Source organism: Struthio camelus, chromosome 3 (genome assembly GCF_040807025.1).
Source record: "Struthio camelus isolate bStrCam1 chromosome 3, bStrCam1.hap1, whole genome shotgun sequence".
NCBI lineage: Eukaryota > Metazoa > Chordata > Aves > Struthioniformes > Struthionidae > Struthio > Struthio camelus.
In genome coordinates this window covers 62801437-62818863 of record NC_090944.1, presented here as the reverse complement: position 1 = coordinate 62818863, position 17427 = coordinate 62801437, and the positions used below count along the sequence as shown (strand labels likewise).

Here is a 17427-nt window from a genome sequence, read left to right as displayed (position 1 = left end):
GGACCTCTGAGGGACATCTGGACTAGCCCCCAGCACAAAGCAAGGCTACCTTCAGGCCTTGCCCTGATGAGGTTTGAATTTTTTCAGAAGTAAAAGTCAGAATCCACCTTCTTTATACCTTTCCGTTAGGATGCTGAAGGCAGAAATTAGATGTCTCCCTCAGCCTTTATTCCCCAGGCTAAACAAGCCCAGAGCGTCAGCCTCTCCTGCAGCATCATGTGCTCCAGCCTCCCAGCCATCCTGATGGCTCTGCTCTGGAGTCTCTCCAGTATGTCAATGTCTTCTTTGTACCAGGGAGTCCAAAAATGACCGCAGTGGTCCAGATGCAATCTCACAAGTGCTGAACAGAGGAGAAGAATCTCTTCCCTTGACCTACGAATTCCCTTGGCTGTGAATTTATTGATGAAGCCCAGTAGTATGTGGGTTAGCCTTTACTTCTTTCAGGGCACATTACTGACTCACATGCAACTTTTTGTCCACCAGGACCCCAGGCCCTTCCTTGCAAACATGCTTTCAGCTCCCAGCATGTATTGTTGCACAGAGTTATTCCAACACAGCTGCAGTATTTTACATTTGATTTTGTTGAACTTCATGAGGTTTGTGTCAACACATATCATCGACCTGTTCAGATCCCTCTGAATGGCAGCATTACCACTCCGTGTGCCAAACACTCTTCATAATTTGGTGACATCTGTAAACTTGCTGAAGGTCCATTCTGTCCCATTGTCCAGCTCATTAAGGACAATATTAAAGAGTATTGGCCCCAGAATCAACCTCTTAGGAATGCAACTTGTAATCAGGCGTCTGTTGGACTCCAAATCACTGATCCTACTGTTGAGCCCTTGCGCCATTTTAACTTGTACCTTGTAGTACATCCAGTCTGTCTCTCTCCAGTTGCGTGAGGATAACTACAATCCAATTACAACTACAATCATATCTCCTTGATTACAAGCAGATCATTTTGGAAGACTTACTAAAGTTAGGGTGAGTAAAATCCCCTTGCTCACCAATACAATCATCTAATCATAGAAGACAATTAGGTCAGTCACATATGATTTGGAGAACTTGACTGGGCTGTTCCCAGTCACCTTCTTGTCCCTCCTGGCCTGGAAGTGGCTTCCAGAGGAACGTGCTACAGAGCACTGTCACTGCTTGGCTCACCCAGCACCTGCACAAAAAAAACGCCCTTGATACGCTCCAGAAATCCGTATTGCACATGCCTTGCCAGGTTGCCCTTCCAGCAGATATTGGGTTAGATAAGCCTCCCTTGAGAACTAACACCTGCAATCATGTGTCTTCCTTCAGTTGTTTTAGGAAGTCTTTGTCCACTTTCTCATCTTAACTGGGCAGTCTATAGCAGATGTTCACCATCACCAACGCCTTGTCGACCTTGCCTCTGATGCTAACTCATAAGCTTTCACTGAGTTCTTATCAAAGCTCCTTATTTGCAAGCTGTTCCTTTGTGTAGCACGAACCTTTCCCTCCTCATCTAAACCTGCTTATCCTTCCTAAAAAGCCTTTATCCAGTCGTTTCAGCACTCCAGCTGTGTGAGCTATTTCATCACATCTCTGTGATCCCAGTGAGGATATGTATCTGTGACTGTGCCTAAACTTCTCATCCTTCCTGTTTGTTTCCAATGCTGTCTGTTCATGTATAGGCGTTTGACATGGGCTTCCCAGTTGCACTGCTTTCTCAGGGTAGCAGTGAGAGCCTCCCCCTTCTTACTGTTCCCCAGGTACTTCCTGCCCCTCATTCGAACACTTCTCTTCAAACTTTAGTTTCCATCTTCTAATAAACAAAATTTAAAGTCTTCTTCACTCGGCTGGCAAGCCTGTTAGCTTGATATAGAAATGACTTCTTCTGCTCACTTGCATAAGGATATTAAAGAGAAGAAAAAAGTTCAGTGCAGAAACAGTCTGTGAGATAATCAGCCTCGGTATAAAGTGTCATCTTGTCTGTTAATTTCTCTGTTTGTGGTTCCTGGTTTCTGTAGTACCATTTTATGTTTCTCAGGAAGAACCTTGTCTCCAGCTGCATGCTACTGTTGGCATAATCAAAGGTACTTGGCTGCTGCAAACAGCTTCTGATTGTGAGTGCTGGAGATACACACAAGCCAAGATGTTACTATTTTTTTTTTCTGTCATGCTCAGAGAGTAAAAAACAGTCAAGATATTAAAATTGTTAGCAGAGAAGAAGAAGAAAAAAATCATCCTACCAACAAGTCATCATCAGATTCTACAAAATCTATATGTACCTGAAATATAATGTTACTTTTCTCTCCATTTCTAGCCATAAAAATAAAAGTTTATTTATTATTTGACATCTGTGTAGTTATATGAAGCAGTGCAAAGGCAGTTCATTACAGGCATAAGATATGTCCACATTAGAAGAACTGGGGCTTAACAAAGTTAAGGAAAGAAGGTAACCTACTCAGTGTGCGCTCTGAAGAGGGTGCTAGGCAGAATGAATATATTGAACATGATAAGTACACCTTTTATTAAATAGTTATTCATTGAAGTAGTTCTGCCAAAAAAGTGAGGATTTGCTTAATAATTTTTCCTTAGGCTAAATTTTCATGGCATTTTTTCTGGAAAGAAAGGAGGGAAGGGAGTGCAAAACTGTGTTACAGCAACTGTGAGGAAAGGAGTGTGTCACCTCCATGCTGCCTAGACATGACATTATTGTACGCTACTTATGTTTAAACAAGATGTGGAGACATGGGGAAACATTCCAGGTTCTTGAGAAAAACCTGACCTTCCTGAAGTTAGAAAACTTCAAGAGATTGAAAATTCCCTCACTGACATAATGCAGTGATGTAGCCATGTTATGTTCCTTATTGGGTTTTGGAAGTATTCCCCAAATACCGTCAAATACATCATGTCTGGTGTTTGAAAATAAAGCTTCTTTCCTGTAGCAAAGTCCTGAGATCCAAAAACGTCTTTTGTTTACAGTCTTTTACACTGAAGTAACCAGCGAAATTGCCTAAGATACTCTTTTGTAGCTCCACTAATTGGAGTGTAATTTCTCCAGCATAAGATCAGCTTAAAACCTGTGTTAAAAAAGGTAAGGCTTCAGTGATAAAATAATTATATTAAAAATTTGGCTTTATCAGGAATCTAAGCCCCAGTGACCACCATTGCCTCTATTTACATCAAATTAGTGCTCCTGTAAGAGCAGGGAGAACATACCAAGGATCTTTTGTTTTTTTCTTTGGTTTTTAGAAGTTCCTCACTTCTTATTTTTGAGGCCAGACTCTGGGAACTGAGCATGGAAACCAAAACCTTCAACAAAATCAAACACATGCTAAAACAGAACAGTCTGCATAGCAAATGAGGCAAGAAAAATACATGGCTATCACATGACTCATGAGTCAATTAATTAAACTACTTTGGTGGATAAATTGCCCATAATCATTATGATGGCCAGGAGGAAGATTCACTAAGTAGTTTATGTCGTTAAAAGAGAAATAATAATCAAGTTATCTTTAAGGAGAAAGACAGAAGTGGTTAGACACAACCACTCCCTCAGAAACGGTTTCACTTCTGTTTTTTTTTTTTTTTTTCCTTTTACATGAAAATTGAAAAGTGTTCATGGCTTTAGCAACAGGCTTTTGGAGGGTTTTGTGTGAGGCTTTTCATATGATAATTGGTAGATTCTATGGCAACCATTGAAAAAGAAGCCCTGAAAACAAAAGCTGCAGCAGAAGAGGATCAGTACATATTCACTATGTCTGCGGGAATAACGGCAGAGACTCACTCTTCAGAAAGGTATCTGATGGCAGCCTGTCAAAGGAAGGGTTTTGTTTTAATTCAGGCAAAGTTAACTCAGTCTGTAATTAATTCAGGGAATTTTTGACTGTTTTTTCCTCCAGGATTTTTTCACACAAACCTACATCTACAGTAGACGTACAGTGGTTAATACTGGTCTGATAATACTTTGGGTTGAACAGCTGAAATGGGAGACAAAAGAACAGGTTTAGAACCAAGTCCTGCCAGCTTCCCCATGACTGGTTACAGTCTCAAAAGAGACTTCACATATAAATAAAGCAGGCAGAATCTGGCCTACAGGGGGCTGATGTCATATGAAATCAATGTTTAAATAGAGGTTACATTTACTTACTTATGTGTTGATCCAAAAAAGTTTATGATCTGAGGAAATGGAGATATTAAATATCATGCTCAACTCTTTACAGAACAGCAAATTATTGTTTTGGAGATTGCACTTTTCCTGCAAAGATAGGCTGTAAATCATGTAGTGTCACGTAAAATGGTCATGCCAGCCATGAAATAGATTGTAGGACGGGTTAACGAAGGCATTCCTATTACTGACCAAGGGAAGAGTATAAGCGCAGAGTGTAAGTGCAGAGTAAGAGCCAGAAGTGTATAGCTTTGCAAGAAAACAAAAAAAGAGATCCATAGGGTGACAAGCAGTGCAAAATACAAAAAATATGTAAGAGGAAATAAAAATATCACCCTTCTTATTTGCTTTGTGATACCACTATTTCTATAATACTTAGCTTAGAATACAACACAGTGAAACAATGAGCTCGTAATTGCAGGTAGTCTTGTTATTCTTATTTCTAAAGGTTTGGTTTTCACATGACCATATCACAGATTTTCAACAAATTATCTTAGATAAACTTTTTTACATTTTTCATACTGAGGAAAATATTCGGTTAATGAGCATAATAACATTTTCTCTTTTTGAAGTAATACTGGTGCTTTGTTACTATAGTTTTCCAAAGGAATTTCGAATTACAAGAACATTACTACAAAACCCAGCTTCATCATGTTTCACTTTCAGACGGTTATTGCTAACCATATTAACATCTACCAGATTCAAAATGATTTGTCAGTTGTTAGAAAGTATTGATCTAGATACTTTTCCTAACTCACTTATTTTGCAAAGTTTAGATTAACTAATGCATTTATTTAAAAATGAAGAGACCCACAGTGAATGAGTTCTGGGCGTCTAAGTCAAAGCCAGGGTAGAATGAATCTGTTCAGATTCATTGATAACTGCTTTTGAGAACTTCTGGTGCACTTATGCAGAATCCGTGTGAAAAGAGAAAAGGAAGAGTTGAAAGAAATGTTGAAATTACAAAGGATAGTGCTGTGAATAGCAATGTTCCATTATCAGACAAGGATAATTCACACTACAGGTTTATTCCTCAAATTTAACCAGTTTATTTATTTTCCTCATACTGAGGAATTAACTGTTTATTTTCCTCATACTGATGTGCTTCTAAGCTTCTGCATGTGACCTATGAATAGGTACCAACATACACTTTTTCCATATATTTCTGTGATTGTATCTTTATTGTTCCTGGAAACAAGTGCCATCCACTCTTCTAGCCCTTTATGGAAAGGTGAGCGCTGTACAAAGCGCTGTAAAGACATAAGAGCTCCTAAGACCCAAGTGTCCTCACATTCTTCAATAAACTGATCTAATCCATTCCAAAGTCTCCTTTCCACTTGAGATTTATTTTGATCTACAAAGCAGCTGAAGTAAACAAATATGCAGACGGGCCGTTTTCCTGATCACTGTCAAGCTTTCTTTAAGCTGAAGGAAGGTCTTCGTTAGCTGACCATCCTTTCTCTTTCTGCATTTGACTTTTCCAGACTGCGAATTCTCTCCTTCTTCCTGACCCCTCTTTTCTAGTCCAGCAGTCTCTTATTAAGGAGTAGGGAGAAATTTTTTCTTTGAAGAACACCCTTTCACCCCTTTTGTGAAGTCATTCCTTACCCATTTAATCATGTGCTTCAAACTCCCTCCTTCCTCACCTAGGACCTATTACTTAATTGTATCTCCCTAATTTCAGACTTCAAGAAAAGAAAAAAGTTTTCCCAGGTTCTGGGTTCCCAATTCTGCAGTCAGTTAGATTTTCAGTTTTTTTAAGACTTTAGTGAATTCAATGTAATTGAACGTTACACCAAAAAAAAAACTGAAGGTGCAAGAAGCTTTGAAACTGATGATTGAGTTTAGAATATTTTAGTTTATTTTTTCTTTCAAAAAGTTATGCTTTGAACTGCAGATTATGGAAATTCCACTTTTTCGCTCTTCCTTTTCTCATGTCAATTAGTGGATTTCCCCGAATACTTTTCTGAAAAACAAAAGCAGAAGTGATGAGTTAGGATTTGTGCTGAATCCTGACATAAATATGAAGAAAAATAATTAGTTATTTATTTACAAAGAAAGATGAGCTGTTGTCTACTCCTCTGCTTGTGCTTCCCCTGCAGTAGATTTGGACTTGAACTACCAATTTAAGTTAAAACAAAATGTACACTTTTTTTACTGCAATTTAATACAAGGTTATTGCTCCGCCGTCGGTAATAGCAGATGGGGACATAGTCATGTCACCCATTTTAATCTCAGATTTGTTGTTTATTCCTTGGGATCGGATTACATTTCTGTTGACTTAAACAGATCTTATGAAATTATATGGACTTGATGCCATTTTCATGCAAGTGTGACGGATATGGTTAGGAGGGTCATAACTGGTCTGTGATAACTGCATATGAACATAAAGCACTCAGCTCAGCTCCTCAAACAACGATATCTATTGTCACTGGAAATGCTCAAGGTTGCAGGGTATTCAGTTTTTCTTGGCTACTTTTTGTTGGTCCAAAAGGTCTCTTAAACCAAACTTGGGCATGACTTGGCAGTTAACATTAGCCAGAAACAATTCCAGTAAGTGTTTGGATGGTACCACTCTGTATTGGTGGATTAATAGGTTTCACATGCTATTTTCATGCTATTCGATGATATTTGGCATCAGTGCCAGAGAATGGTCCTTTGCTCTTACTAGTATAGACATAGCCAAAATCTGCTACTGCAAAGTCAATCACCAGATATTCTGGACAAGTTTGACACAGTAGAGTAAGCTTACACAGCCTGACAGTGATCTGTATCGTGTGGTTGTGACATTTTTGATGTGGTATGAAGAGTCCTAAAGCCAGAATATGACTGAACCACATCCACACCACGTTAAGAACATATTTTTCTACCCAGAGTGGATTTGCTTTTAGCATTTCATGTCACCGGCCACACCTGAGGTGTGAAAATTGTGTTGATTCAGCTAAACTGATACAGGTATAGATTTAACGGAAACGAAACGATTGCCAAATACAAATACCTCCATTTTAGTTGAAAGACATATCATTTTCCTTTAGTGGAGAGCAATTTCTTATTGCAAATACCCAGCTAAATTAATTTTAAATAATTTCTAAATGAACCCGGTTACATATTTATATTATAAATATGAGCCCTTTTGTCTTCGAAAGGAGATTAGGCTAAGTGGTCATGCTAATTTGTCTATCTATATAGGTTTAATAAGGACTGAAACTAGACAAAGTCACTGCTGGCGTTCCTTGTTCTTGCTTAAAGATGGTATATACATCTTTAATTCATACTATGGATGTCTTCTATTTCAGTTAGGGTCTAGAACAGCCAATGGTTTTATTAGTCCAGTTTCTGCCTAACAGGTGAAATATTAAAAATAAGAAATAGAAAATGCAGTGCATTACTATCAAATGTTGCTAAATCACAGAATCTATACTCAGCACAAGAAATCTGACTCTGCACCAAAAATGCAGCTGTTCATTCACACCCCAAAATTCCCCGTGCAAAGCTGAAATATTGGCAACAAAATCTAAGATAAGTCAAACTTCAACTTGGAGGATGTTGTCCTGTGGAAGAGACAACTTTCTACTCGTCTTCTGCAACGCGTTGGAAGCGTGAGGCAGGGAGGAAAGTGATTCTTTTGAAAATATGTTAGGTTAATGGGCTATCTAATCCTTTGCTTTTTTTTTTTTTTTTTTCATGTGATCTGCAAATGTACAAAATGTAGCTTCTTCATGATAACAAAGAACTGCGTATTAAACTTTACCTTTTTTACTCATGTTAAGAACTGTCTCATTCTGTCCTACTGATAAGAGTAAAGATTTTCAGACAGTGAGTAGAATACCTTGCAGCAAAATAATGTTATTAGAATTGGGTCCGGTAGGCTGTTATTCCCCACTAGAAAATTAGTAGCAGAAGAAAAGTTAATTTTGAGTTTTAAAAGGTCATTAATTATATTAAAACATGTTAAAGATTATGGCAAAATGCCCAAAATACTGCATTTACAGCCACCTGTTTTTTTCACAGGATTCTGTTCAGCAAAACCACAAAACATTGCACCACCTTGGTCTTATAGACTCCTTTCCCTAGGCCAGCAGAGGTGAGCTTTTATCTCTGATACAGCTTTCTCAAAACAGTTGTCTCTTAACTCAGTAATTTTTTTCTTTTGGGTGCTTGGCACTCAGTCCACACCAGTGTATTAAAAAATATTAAAAAATTATTGTTACAAGTGCAGTTGATAGGAAGAACAGCAGTCTCCCTAGAATGGAAGATGCCCTCCTTATTTTCATTTAAAAAGGAATATTGGTGGGTTACAGGGAAGAGACGACATGTGTAATGGGAAGAGGGAAAGGAAAAGCCAGCCTGCAAGGAGTAAAAATCAGAAGCACACCTTTTCAGCAAGCAGTGAAAAAAATAATAATGAAACAAAAAGGAGAAGTAAAAATATTCTATTCATATGTTAACTTATGTTAGTTATTTTCTACCTAGTTTGTGAAAAAGGTGTTCTATCATATGGGGGAAGGTAGGATATTAACATTAAAAAAAATAGGATCAAATTCTCTTTAAGACAACGGCAGCACTGTATGGAAGGGAAAATCTACTTTCATCATATCAGAAGCCGAGACCAACTGTTGATTCAAAGGGGGGGGGAGTTCATTATGCTCAGAATTTATTAAATGAATATAACCATGATACAAGAATATAATCTTTCTTATGTAGCTCAGCACATACCACACTAACATAAAAACAATGAAAAAAATCCTGAAAATAGAATCTCTGCTGAACTGCATGTGGCGTATTAAAACATGTTTTCTGCCTTGCTGTAAAAACAGCAACACTATACTTTCCTGACCAGGTAAAAGGTAGAGAGTGAGAAAGATACACATGCATGCTCTGGGCATGATTGCTAAAGCCTGAAAACACTTTGGCTTTGAACCCTTTTCTGAGAGTTGTCTTAGACATTACATGTCACTGTAACTTGGATGCCAGGGCAGGCTACAAAGAGGCAGAACGTCATAAAAATGCATTGTAATCTTTTTTTACAAGCAACATGACTGGAAATACTGTCCTGATTTCCTTTTTTTGATGAAAGCTATCTAGCCCAAATGTGTCTATTGACCTAGAAAAACTAGTTTGAAAGGCTTAAAAAAAAAATAGATAATTGCACCTTCTGGCTAATAGAAATAAAAATATATTCACTTTCTCTCCTTTGGCCTATAGATTTATTTTTAATTTATTAAATATACCATGTTTGTATGTGTCTTGCAGTGGTATTCAGAATTCTGATCAGTCAAAGTAATGAGTTTGGGAGGATTTATTGCTCAAGTGGATTCCTCTTCTTCCTTTCTCAACATTCAGGTGGCGAAACAAACAGAAAGCTGTGTGTCGATGCCCATTTTGTGTTTGTGTGTGTGTGCATCTAACCTTCATGATATAACATTCTGTGGAACAATAGCCTATCATAATGGAAAAAAAAACCCAAAAACCCACTAGCTGAAAAACAAAACTGTGTGTCCAAAGACAGAGCCTCATATCTGTGTTTTCATGGGACTAGATGTTCTGTTCATATGGCACTTAATATAACAAAAACCTCAGCATGTGCTTAGCTTTAGGCCTGTAAATAATCCTCTTCAGGTAGGAATTTTCAACCACTCAAGTTTAAGCATGCGTTTAAATGCTACACTGGATGAGTGCCATCATGATGTTTTCTTGAAAGCACTTTTCTACACTGACTTAATTCTGAAGGCCTTACTCCAGAAAACAGGAATGTGGAAATTTGATCCCACAGTCAACTGACTTTCTCATGGTGAATCTCTGGCCTATAGAAAATACTGGCCAAATCTGCTACTAACTTCACTGTTTCCATTTTTTACATCATGTTCCTTGCACTGGCTAAGTGAAAAAGCAAAGCTGAGAAAGTATAAAAAGCCACTGCTCTACTTTATTCCAGTTCTCTGCACCATTGAATTCAATTTAATTCTATAATGAAAAGAAATACAAGTGGTATTCGTAAATCTTTGCATGGCCTGACCACATTTCACCATTTCAACAGATTTTCACCAGCTTGCCATCAGTAAGTAAAAAAAATTGTACCTTCTTGACAAAACTCACATTGCACTACCATCAGTATTATGACGCATTTCAGAACAAGTATGTAGATTTTTTCTTATCTTGTGCACTGTCAATACTGCAGAGTTATTACCAGCAACTGTATCAATGTTATAGAGGAAAGCAGTAAGTATCAGAAAGAACCCAGTTTAAGTTTCAGATCCCTGCATGAGTTTACAGGGCTAAAAAAAATCCTTTGTCAGCTAATGTGGTATCACTGTTGTTATGACCAAAATGGGATTCTATGAAATTAACTCTTGACTCCTCACAAGAATATTACAACACTGATATTGTTCACAGAGCATGTGAGATAAAATTCATTTCCTGTGAATGTCCATGCAAGTAAAGTGTTTGGGAAAAGAGGCATGAACTTAAAGAAGCCGATTAATTTTTAAATTCCAACGAATATTTGTGAACCCTTTTTCTCCCAGCATTTTCATAGCCCTGAATAACATCATTCTAATGACAAGGTTTCACATTTTTATACTCTTATAATAGATCTCTGCAGTACACATGTTGCAACAGAAAAGTTCCCTGTGGATTATTTCTTACCTGTTATATCTATTTCTGGAACCTGAAAAAACAGCCATTACGCATCTCTTTTAGGAATGTAAGCTTTGAATTTTTTCTGCACCTTTTAAAGATCTGTCCTTTGGAGAAAGAGGCTTTGGGAGAGGGCCATAATAAAATAGAATATAAAATGCAGTATAAAATACAGTCCCAGCTTGTTCCACAGATTGGAATGAGGGACTTTCTTAGAAGAAACCTGTTGCCAAATTTTGCTGATCATCTGTTTTAACATATATTGACATGTTTTCACAGTCCCTAGCACTGAAACTGTCATCTAGCCAACACAGGAGCAATTTCATACCTGAGGTAATCTATTACTCTAAGACTGGGAAGACTGGGCAAGCAGCTCTGTGGAGGTTGGCAACTAATTCATAGCACCAAAGCTAGCAATTATCATAGGGAAGGGAAAGGGAGGAAAGGGAAGGGAAGGGAAGGGAAGGGAAGGGAAGGGAAGGGAAGGGGAGGGAAGGGGAGGGGAGGGGAGAGGAGGGGAGAGGAGAGGAGAATTCAAAAGGCAGTGAAGAAATAACTATAAAAGAAACTATCATACCTAACTCAGCTTCTACTGGAGTCAGTAGATTTTTTTAAATTAATTTTAATGGGATTTGGACTGGACAGCAGAGAGTGAACACTGCATGAGAAAGAACTCTGAATGAAGATTGTATGGAATTTCTGGTTATTTAATAGATAGCTATATTTAAGTGTCATATCTAATTAATACAGCAGAATATGGGAGACTGGAAGATAGAAAGGGTCCAGTAACCAGTCTGCCAGACTTCCGGACGCAGAAGGAAACCTTCAGCTGCAGAGTACAGGCAGAGGTTTATTGAAAGGTTGTCTGGATGGTGCAGGAGACTCTTGGGAGATTTCACTTACCTGTATGCTATTCAAAAATGGAAAGCTACTACTAGAAGTGGACGAAAATCATTAAAACTTTGAACAGATTCCATTTTTACCTCTCCTTGCCTAATGGAATTTGTTGAATACATCCTTAAGTGCTTTCCCTAGCTTAAGCTAAAGTGACTCCGTCATAGGGACTTTCCAGTTCCCAGAAGGGGTATTTCCCAATAGTGGGCGACACTGACTGCTGTTTTTCTTAATGTTACCTATGGTCTGCCCAATAAAAACTAACAGTGAATGCAGAATATAAATACACGTAGCACAAACTTTATTTCAACAAGATGCTTCTGTGACTTGTTTCCATGAACAGGAAGGCAGATCTTTAGGAAATACCTTGCAAATTCCCATTCAAACCTTTCCTAGAGCATTTTATCTTATCTTGTAGTAAGTAACCTTATTTCTCTGGGGACTGGTCTACCTGAGCACCAAGGTCAGCTATAATCAGCCAGTTGTAATGCAATAACCACAACATAGGTTCTCTATGTTAAATTTGATGCATTTTGAAGTTATTTACCATTAGTAACTTCTCAGGAACTAGTCAGTTGTTTCACATTGTTAATGATAATATACAAAAAAAAACACATTCCATTTTCCTGAAGGAATGTTTTTAAGTATCTTTTTCTATGCAATATGATTAGGGATTTTTTTTGGACAGCATTTAGTCAGCTATTATTAGCCTAATTAATGTCTATATGTGGGTATCTGAGCCTGTATATGGGCTTCAAATACCCTTGATGCATCTGGTAAAGTGTCCATACAGTCTAGGCACATATCACTGCGTAGCGAGGGATCTGGAGAAGCAGCCCTGGCAGCTGTGTTTCCAGCGCTGCCTGGTCCTGCTGCCAGCCTTCATGGGTGGGCTATAAGGAGCCAGGCTCCTTTGCTGGGAAACTGGGATTACCATTTGCCCCTTCCCCTTCCAGGTGTAGCAAGACTCTGCACTCCACTCCTCCGAGTGCCGGCGAGAGGCACTGTGCCTGTCAGAAATCATAATATGTATTGACATTTGTTCCTTAATATAGCTCAGCCTCAAAGAAAGCTGACATATGGCTTGCTGTGCTAAATAGACTGCATTTCCTTCAACACAGTTTCATTTTTGTAATCCTAACAGTGCGATGTGCTGCCCTCAAGGAAGCGACCGCTGTTGCTTTGCTTCAAATTGGGCTGCTAAGGTAAAACACCTTCCAGGACAGAGGCCTCAGTGATGGTGAGGTTAAAGGATTGGGTCTGTGAAAGAGCTATTTTGTAATTCATGCACGGTTAAGCCATTCAGATGCTGCATCAAAGCTGGGAAACGTTGTCAATAACAGTGAGATCAGAAAACCAAGCAGGAAGAGTTGGATGGCCTAGACAGTGAGTGGGATGGAAATCAGCATTGCAGTAAACAGAGTCTAATGAAGGACTACTTAGGCTCTGGAAGTCATCTGTGAGAGATAAAGGAAGAAGAAAAATTTGGGTGCATTAGTCAGCTACATAATGAATATAAAGTAGTGAAACGAAACAAGCAAAGGCAATCCCAGAATGAAACCAGAAAAGGCTTTTCCAGTAGCGGTTAAGAAGTACTGCTGCACTGACCAGGACCACGGGGAGTCCCTCATTTGAATATTGCGCAAACCTGTAGTCAGCCAAGTTCCCAAATGATAAATTGAAACTGGTTGTAGGCAGAGAAGAGATACTAAAATTACTGAGGAAGTTGAAATGTTACAATAGAAGTCTAAAATAACATGGCTTATGCTACTTGATTAAATGAAATCTTCCTATCAGTATGTCAAAGTGGGTAAAACATAGTGAGGAAAAAGGAACAATTTAACGTAAATGACAGCGTTAGCAGAAGACCAAATAAGTATAAGTGGGGAAGGATTCCTTGCAGTGTGGCGAAGTATCTGAACTGATCCTGACAATGCTGCAAACAGAACTAGCAGGTGGTGGGTTCGGAGCAAGCAAATGGAGTGTCTCTTCATAATGCAGCTACATAATCTGTGCAGTTTCTTTCCATAGTCTATTGTGAAAAAAACAGTTTTCATGAGTTCAAAAATCAATCAAATTAGTTAATGGAAGAAAAAAATCCAGTAGGGTCTATTAAATCCCAAAACATCACTGTTGGCTCAGGAAATCCCTGAGCTAGGAATGATAGGAAGTTGTGATGTCTTTAGGGGGGTTTATTGCTACATATTTGCCCTGTTCTTATACCCCCTGCCCCTGCCAGGGACTCACTGTTGATCCCAGTAAAAGAAAGGCAGAATACAGACAGGCCAGACTAAGTTTTAGTATGAGCTTGTAAGGCCAGTCTTACATTGTCACATAGCTTCAAACCAGCTAGCGTGGTTCCTGGGAGTGTCCAAACTATGCACCAAAACCTCAGCATAGGTTAATTCTATTTTCTTGGCAAAGTAGATGGAAAATACACAAGTAATAGTATGAAAATACTAATTTTACTCCCAGCAAAATGGTTTTGATACATTTTCCTTTAAAGTAAAATCAAATAAAATAAAGAGCCAAACGAACAAAAAAAAAAAACCCCAAAACCATACCAAAACAAAAACTACTTTGTTTCTACTAAATGTAAGTGCACAGGAATTTTGACATGGGGCACTTGTTTCCTGTCTGTAGTTTCCAGAAAACTGAAATATCTCTCCACATACTAGACAGTCACTTCTGTGAAGAGCAAAAGACTATTTTAGCAATTATGATAAGAAAAGCAGAAAGCAACAGGCTTTGCCATATGAGAAAGCTTAGTTTACAGGGCATTCACAATGCCACAGAATGTGTTATGATGAAGCAGAGTGTATTAGACACTTCTAAAACTGCCAGTTTTCAAGGACTGAAAATGGAGAGAAATTATTTTGACTACTTTGCTTTGTGCTCAATGCAGCACAACAAATGAGTGCATTGCTAGATAAGACTTGCAGACATGACAGGATATCTAGGAATCAGTTCAGTAACATGAACAAGTGATGAATCTCTATGCAATAAATCTTCCTTGTCCACTCCCTCAGGGGACACCTATCAGTTTCTGTATAACCTGTAGTTCGTGTCTAAGCACACAAAGAACAGAAGTGAATATCTGAGGAGTTAATAGATTTTTTTTTTTGAAAGGGGAGACCTGATTATTGCCGTAGTGCATCAAACTGAGGCAATTGCATGACATTCTCCCAAATAATCTGCCTCCAGCAGAGGCTAGTACTAGATGCATCCAAGATAGAGAAAAGACGCTTTGTAGGAAGAATTAGAGAATAATCTATTTCCAGAAAAAAAAATTCCTCTTTACTCTCTGTACTTGGAAAATTGTTTAGATCTAGAGGCATGCAAATCTTTTCTGCAATTTTAGTTTATTTTTACTATTTACTACTATCATTCTAGATATTCTAGTAATCTATGCAATAAATATTTTTTCCTTTTTAAGTTCTTTGCCTCCACACTATACAACAATGTAACGATAGTATCCATGCTTGGCTGGCTATTTATTGGTTGTGAATGTTCCTCCGCTCAGTGTGAGTACATGTACACGTTAAGGAGAAAAAAAAATTCTGATTGCAATTTTGCTCTCCATTGCCTGAGACTCTGTCCACTCTTATCAGGCTTTCTTTTTTTTTACTTCTCCTCAGAGAGTACAGACCATCACATCTTCTTATTGCGTGTTAATTTTTCTTTGCCCTAATGCTTATCATGACTTTCCCTACAGCTGCGCTAATATTTCTGGAGCGAGGTGACTGTGCACTTTGCACAGTTGAGTCCACATCTTAACAGGGCAGCATAATTTTTTTCTTGCTGTTTCTCTCTTTCCTATGTTTTCTAAATCCTAATGCTCTGCTTGATTAGATGACTGTTGCTATTCATAGAGCAAAGATCTTCACTGAACTGCCCACAGCCAAGCCCAAGTCCATTTCATGACTTGATGCAGCTGATGTAAAAGACTTCAGCTTCAGTTAAACTGTGAGAGCTAGGAGCATGCCGGCTGCATCTTGACTATGTGCCAGGACCAGTGCCCTCCCTGGGAGGAAATCCAGGCAGGCAGGCATCGAGCTGTGGCGCCCAGCTGCATGTCTCCAGGTCTGAGGGTCTCCAGGGCAGAAGACAACAGGGAGAGGGCACCTCATGTAGCACCTCCACGCCACAGTGCAGGCAGAGCCTGTAAGGTGTCCCAGCACTGCAAGGGATTCAGCCCCAGCTTCACAGAGTCCCTTCTTCCCATTTTCTGAAGGACAATACCTGTCTGGGCTCATACCGTCTCTTGAATTTTCAGTCTTCCTATTCAGAGGGCTGTGCAAAGATGGGAGAGAGAGCTTGACAAAGGCAGGTGGAAATGAGAATAGAGATGTTCGTAACACAGCTGGCCAAACGGCACTATGCCCATCATAGGAAGTCTTTGTCCCAATAGATTGGATAAGGTTCTAAGTACTTATAACATAATTTTATAAATGTGACTTAACTGCACATATCATTACTTGCTCCTCAGGTACCTTCCATGAAAGCTGGATAGAAATAATAATATAAATACGAAAATATGCATTAACAATTTTGCTATATAGCTTTGCTTTTGATAACTGATTCCTTTTAACTTTTGCTTTATTCATTCCAATTATTTTTATTTGGAGAGCTTTTCATCAGTTAACTATGTGAACTATATGAGAAGTTCTTCAGACAACATGCTTTTTATCAAGCCATTATGGTTTGTGACTATTCTGATGAGGCATTAGTATCTTGAGAGTGTAAAAACTATTTTTGTTCTGAAAATTTCAAGATGCCATGTTTTTGCTTCATTAAAATATACTGCAGAGGTATCTATAATTATTACAAATTCCCTGCAATTTTAACTTTTTAAATGAGGATATTTGTTACAGGATAAATATTTTTAATAAACCTACCCAGATTTTAGTGAAGTTATAAACATTTCTAGATTTCAGTAATCATATGAGCTGCCATTTAAAGAAACTCCCTGTTCCCTAGATTCTCTGTTACAAATATTTTCCTTTTTAAATAAAATAATTTTTATTATAATTACTTTTAAGTAAACATATATATCAGGCAGGTGCAATGAACTGCAAAACTGAAAAGGGGAAAAATCTGTTTTGTTTTTGTTTACTTGCTTGTTTGTTTTTAAACATTTACTTGTTCAATGATTTCCATTCATACGATGACACGCGTTTTCTGTGCAGACCAATCCAGGATAGTGTCTTTTTCACATCAGTCAGAAAATCAGTCGTAATTAAACTCATCATTAAATACCATGTATTTTTATATATGCTGAAAAATTAATGTAAAGGAGGTTTGAAATAATAAAATATTCAGAAATTTTATTCAGAAAAGAATAAATCTTAAATTCCAGCATTTCTTTTTCATTTTGAGGGGTTTTTATACATCTATTAATTACTTCCTCCACCTGTTTTTTTTTTATTGACAGAAGTCAGCCACATTGGCTCAGGGAAGACCTACTGAAATTGAATACAAATATGCGAAAAAAAGTCTCTTAGACTTAAAACATAAATTGGCTCATTTTATTCGTGGTCTATGATCCTTTTTCCTTTAGCCTGCCGTGATTCTCTGAATGTATTCATTTTTGGAGCAGTTAATTACCATACCAGATTCTCATTTAAATCGTAAGAGCTTTCCCGCAAAATAAGTTCCATCTTCAGCGTCAACAACAGACAGCATCTGGATCACAGAGCCAAACTAGAGATGTGCAGCAATAGAAAGCCAGGCCACAGACTTTTGAGAAAAACTGTGTG

The 17427-nt window shown here is 38.1% G+C and overlaps 1 long non-coding RNA gene across 1 annotated transcript in view; it reads left to right on the top strand.

Moving 5' to 3' along the window:
• The first annotated feature begins 3588 nt into the window (after positions 1 to 3588).
• Positions 3589 to 17427, top strand: part of LOC138066732 (uncharacterized) — a 43947-nt gene continuing 30108 nt past the window's right edge. The window contains exon 1 of the long non-coding RNA XR_011140172.1: positions 3589 to 3768. This is a non-coding gene — a long non-coding RNA (uncharacterized lncRNA). The remainder of the gene's footprint in view (positions 3769 to 17427) is intronic.